This window comes from Dermacentor silvarum, chromosome 8 (assembly GCF_013339745.2).
Source record: "Dermacentor silvarum isolate Dsil-2018 chromosome 8, BIME_Dsil_1.4, whole genome shotgun sequence".
Lineage (NCBI taxonomy): Eukaryota > Metazoa > Arthropoda > Arachnida > Ixodida > Ixodidae > Dermacentor > Dermacentor silvarum.
The window spans coordinates 179,349,083-179,354,446 of NC_051161.1; the positions used below are offsets into that span (position 1 = coordinate 179,349,083).

The 5,364-nt window shown below is 58.8% G+C and overlaps 1 long non-coding RNA gene across 1 annotated transcript; it reads right to left on the reverse strand.

The window, feature by feature from the left end:
• Positions 1-2,387: 2,387 nt before the first annotated feature.
• LOC125947645 (uncharacterized) lies at positions 2,388-4,719 on the reverse strand. Its single transcript, XR_007468469.1, has 3 exons — positions 4,685-4,719; positions 2,739-2,947; positions 2,388-2,447 (listed from the first exon to the last, which is right to left on the reverse strand). It is a non-coding gene; the product is annotated as an uncharacterized LOC125947645 (long non-coding RNA).
• Positions 4,720-5,364: the final 645 nt, after the last annotated feature.

Sequence of the window (5,364 nt, forward strand, 5' to 3'; positions counted from 1 at the left end):
CAACAAATGTAGAGCCGCGAATCTCTATTCGTGCCGTGCACATGCCGAGTGGTGTGACAATGTGCCCGCCAGCTGTACGAACTGGCGTTCGATTCCAAGGCGTCGTCACTTTCTTTAGAAGGGTGGCCAGGTTTTCGCTGATTATTGAATAATCCGCTCCAGTGTCCACTAAAGCAGTCAATTCACGACCGTCGAGCAATACAGGAATGTCCAAGGAAATTTTTCTTCCGTAATCAGCAGGTACTGTCGTCGTCGATGTATCGTCGATCCGCGTACGCGTCAGCAGGGGTCCTTGAGCACGTCCAGACTGAGCGGCCTCGCCCCCGAAGGCCGCTGTGGTTAGTTTTCCCGGCGCGGGCTGGGCGACCGACCCTGCACCACGCTCGAATATGTACGGCGAGTCGGAGAAAACCGCCGCGGCGAAGGGGAGCGTGACTGGTGTCGAGCTGATGAGGATCCGCGCTGCTGGGCAACGTATTCTTCAATTGCAGGGGGACGCTGGCCGAACCTAGGTCGCGGCGAGTTTGTTGGGAATCCGCGTAGTCCGAGCTCTCGATATGAGCACTGTCGGTAGACATGCCCAGCTTCGCCACCGTGAAAGCAAAGGGGACGGCGATCAGGTGCCCGCCACACGTCTGATTTTCTTGGGGCCTCCTGTCGGTTGTCGTGGTAATACGAGGCCGCTTGGTCGGGCGGTAGTATGGCCGGGGACGCGGTGCGAAACGGGGAGGAAGGTGGTGCAGGTTGCCGCAAAGCTTGCGAATATGACATACGGGGGCTGTTAGTTCTTACCGGTTGAGCTTCCGTGTTGAAGGGTGGTTCTCTTAGCGCATGCTGGACTTCGTCACGGACAACGCTGGACAAAGAGCAGAGCGTCGGCTGTGAAGGTACCGACAGTTTCTGGAGTTCTTCGCGGATGACGGAACGGATGAGCTCTCGGAAGAAATCGACGTGGCCCCCGAGAGCTCCGAAGAAGTCCGTAGGTGAGGCAGCGTTCACTTGGCGTTCGTATGATGTTGCCCGCTGCCGAAGAGTCTGTTCCATGGTGACGGCCTCGGAAAGAAATTCTGACACAGTCTTGGGAGGACTGCGTACGAGACCACCGAACAGCTGCTCTTTCACTCCGCGCATCAGGTACCGCACCTTCTTTTCTTCTGACATGCTGGGGTCGGCTCGTCGAAAGAGACGCGTCATGTCCTCGACATACATTGCGACACCTTCGTTCGGCATTTGAATACGGGACTGGAGATCACGCTCAGCTCGTTCTCGGCGATCAGGGCTCGCATAGGTCTCAAAAAGACGGCGTTTGAATTCTTCCCATGAAGTTAGGGTATCTGCACGGTTCTCATACCAAACACGTGCGCCATCGTTAAGGCTGAAATATCCGTTTTTCAGTTTGTCTACATCGTCCCACTTGTTGAACGCGGCAACACGTTCATAGTGCACCAGCCAATCTTCAACATCCTCATGCATGGCACCGTGGAAGGGATTCGGTGTTCGTGGATTGAGTAGCGTACAATGAATCGGCGTAGTACCTTCCATACCGGTTGGGGTGGTCGGAGCTGCCATTGTCTCTGGGAGGAGTCCTAACTCAGCGGCTTGTCCACGGATCCTTCTGCTGGCGCGGAGTACAGGCGTAACCACCGGTACGGGACTGGAGCTCCTGCTGCTCGGAGGGGTTTGGTGCATAGATTAGATTACCCAGCACCTCCACCAGTTTGTCACGCGCTAAGGCAAGCGCAAGCAACAGTACCAGCAGCCAGACACGAAGAATGCCAGACACGAAGGAAGACGGTTCTCCAGCTGGCGCGGGATCTTCGACTTCGTCGTCTTCTCCGTTCTTGCTGGGCACCCAATGATGATTGTTGGCTGGCTCAAAACACCAGGTGGCAATATTAATCAAGATAGTTCATGACCATGTTCATCGCGGTGGGGGCACGCCACCGCGATGAACATGGTCATGAACTTGCCTTTTCCACTACAGCTCACCCTGCTGTGGATCCTTGCCCCACCGTCGGTCTGCTTGGGCTGTGCTGAGGCGCTTACGGTGCCTCTCATGGTCGAGCACGACTACCTGACCTTTCCACCGGCTGTCAACGGGTTCAACTGCGCCCTGCCACCACTCCTTGCTGAAGTGCGCATGCTCGGTTGGACACCTGGCGCCGCCACCAGCACAGACCAATTTGCCAAACCATTTAAACCCCTGATGCCCGGCTCTCAGTCGGGGCACGCCACCGCGAAGAACATGGTCATGAACGTGCCTATACCACTACAGCTCACCCTGCTGTGGATCCTTGCCCCACCGTCGGTCTGCTTGGGCTGTGCTGAGGCGCTTACGGTGCCTCTCATGGTCGAGCACGACTACCTGACCCTTCCACCGGCTGTCAACGGGTTCAACTGCGCCCTGCCACCACTCCTTGCTGAAGTGCGCATGCTCGGTTGGACACCTGGCGCCGCCACCAGCACAGACCAATCTGCCAAACCATTTAAACCCCTGATGCCCGGCTCTCAGTCGGGGCACGCCACCGCGATGAACATGGTCATGAACTTGCCTTTTCCACTGCAGCTCACCCTGCTGTGGATCCTTGCCCCACCGTCGGTCTGCTTGGGCTGTGCTGAGGCGCTTACGGTGCCTCTCACGGACGAGCACAACTACCTGACCCTTCCACCGGCTGTCAACGGGTTCAACTGCGCCCTGCCACCACTCCTTGCTGAAGTGCGCATGCTCGGTTGGAAACCTGGCGCCGCCACCAGCACAGACCAATTTGCCAAACCATTTAAACCCCTGATGCCCGGCTCTCAGTCGGGGCACGCCACCGCGAAGAACATGGTCATGAACTTGCCTTTTCCACTACAGCTCACCCTGCTGTGGATCCTTGCCCCACCGTCGGTCTGCTTGGGCTGTGCTGAGGCGCTTACGGTGCCTCTCACGGACGAGCACGACTACCTGACCTTTCCACCGGCTGTCAACGGGTTCAACTGCGCCCTGCCACCACTCCTTGCTGAAGTGCGCATGCTCGGTTGGACACCTGGCGCCGCCAACAGCACAGACCAATTTGCCAAACCATTTAAACCCCTGATGCCCGGCTCTCAGTCGGGGCACGCCACCGCGAAGAACATGGTCATGAACTTGCCTTTTCCACTACAGCTCACCCTGCTGTGGATCCTTGCCCCACCGTCGGTCTGCTTGGGCTGTGCTGAGGCGCTTACGGTGCCTCTCACGGACGAGCACGACTACCTGACCTTTCCACCGGCTGTCAACGGGTTCAACTGCGCCCTGCCACCACTCCTTGCTGAAGTGCGCATGCTCGGTTGGACACCTGGCGCCGCCAACAGCACAGACCAATTTGCCAAACCATTTAAACCCCTGATGCCCGGCTCTCAGTCGGGGCACGCCACCGCGAAGAACATGGTCATGAACTTGCCTTTTCCACTACAGCTCACCCTGCTGTGGATCCTTGCCCCACCGTCGGTCTGCTTGGGCTGTGCTGAGGCGCTTACGGTGCCTCTCACGGACGAGCACGACTACCTGACCTTTCCACCGGCTGTCAACGGGTTCAACTGCGCCCTGCCACCACTCCTTGCTGAAGTGCGCATGCTCGGTTGGACACCTGGCGCCGCCAACAGCACAGACCAATTTGCCAAACCATTTAAACCCCTGATGCCCGGCTCTCAGTCGGGGCACGCCACCGCGATGAACATGGTCATGAACTTGCCTTTTCCACTACAGCTCACCCTGCTGTGGATCCTTGCCCCACCGTCGGTCTGCTTGGGCTGTGCTGAGGCGCTTACGGTGCCTCTCACGGACGAGCACGACTACCTGACCTTTCCACCGGCTGTCAACGGGTTCAACTGCGCCCTGCCACCACTCCTTGCTGAAGTGCGCATGCTCGGTTGGACACCTGGCGCCGCCAACAGCACAGACCAATTTGCCAAACCATTTAAACCCCTGATGCCCGGCTCTCAGTCGGGGCACGCCACCGCGAAGAACATGGTCATGAACTTGCCTTTTCCACTACAGCTCACCCTGCTGTGGATCCTTGCCCCACCGTCGGTCTGCTTGGGCTGTGCTGAGGCGCTTACGGTGCCTCTCACGGACGAGCACGACTACCTGACCCTTCCACCGGCTGTCAACGGGTTCAACTGCGCCCTGCCACCACTCCTTGCTGAAGTGCGCATGCTCGGTTGGACACCTGGCGCTGCCACCAGCACAGACCAATCTGCCAAACCATTTAAACCCCTGATGCCCGGCTCTCAGTCGGGGCACGCCACCGCGATGAACATGGTCATGAACTTGCCTTTTCCACTACAGCTCACCCTGCTGTGGATCCTTGCCCCACCGTCGGTCTGCTTGTGCTGAGGCGCTTACGGTGCTTCTCACGGACGAGCACGACTACCTGACCCTTCCACCGGCTGTCAAACGGGTTCAACTGCGCCCTGCCACCACTCCTTGCTGAAGTGCGCATGCTCGGTTGGACACCTGGCGCCGCCACCAGCACAGACCAATTTGCCAAACCATTTAAACCCCTGATGCCCGGCTCTCAGTCGGGGCACGCCACCGCGATGAACATGGTCATGAACTTGCCTTTTCCACTACAGCTCACCCTGCTGTGGATCCTTGCCCCACCGTCGGTCTGCTTGTGCTGAGGCGCTTACGGTGCCTCTCACGGACGAGCACGACTACCTGACCCTTCCACCGGCTGTCAACGGGTTCAACTGCGCCCTGCCACCACTCCTTGCTGAAGTGCGCATGCTCGGTTGGACACCTGGCGCTGCCACCAGCACAGACCAATCTGCCAAACTATTTAAACCCCTGATGCCCGGCTCTCAGTCGGGGCACGCCACCGCGATGAACATGGTCATGAACTTGCCTTTTCCACTACAGCTCACCCTGCTGTGGATCCTTGCCCCACCGTCGGTCTGCTTGTGCTGAGGCGCTTACGGTGCCTCTCACGGACGAGCACGACTACCTGACCCTTCCACCGGCTGTCAAACGGGTTCAACTGCGCCCTGCCACCACTCCTTGCTGAAGTGCGCATGCTCGGTTGGACACCTGGCGCTGCCACCAGCACAGACCAATCTGCCAAACCATTTAAACCCCTGATGCCCGGCTCTCAGTCGGGGCACGCCACCGCGATGAACATGGTCATGAACTTGCCTTTTCCACTACAGCTCACCCTGCTGTGGATCCTTGCCCCACCGTCGGTCTGCTTGGGCTGTGCTGAGGCGCTTACGGTGCCTCTCACGGACGAGCACGACTACCTGACCCTTCCACCGGCTGTCAAACGGGTTCAACTGCGCCCTGCCACCACTCCTTGCTGAAGTGCGCATGCTCGGTTGGACACCTGGCGCCGCCAACAGCAC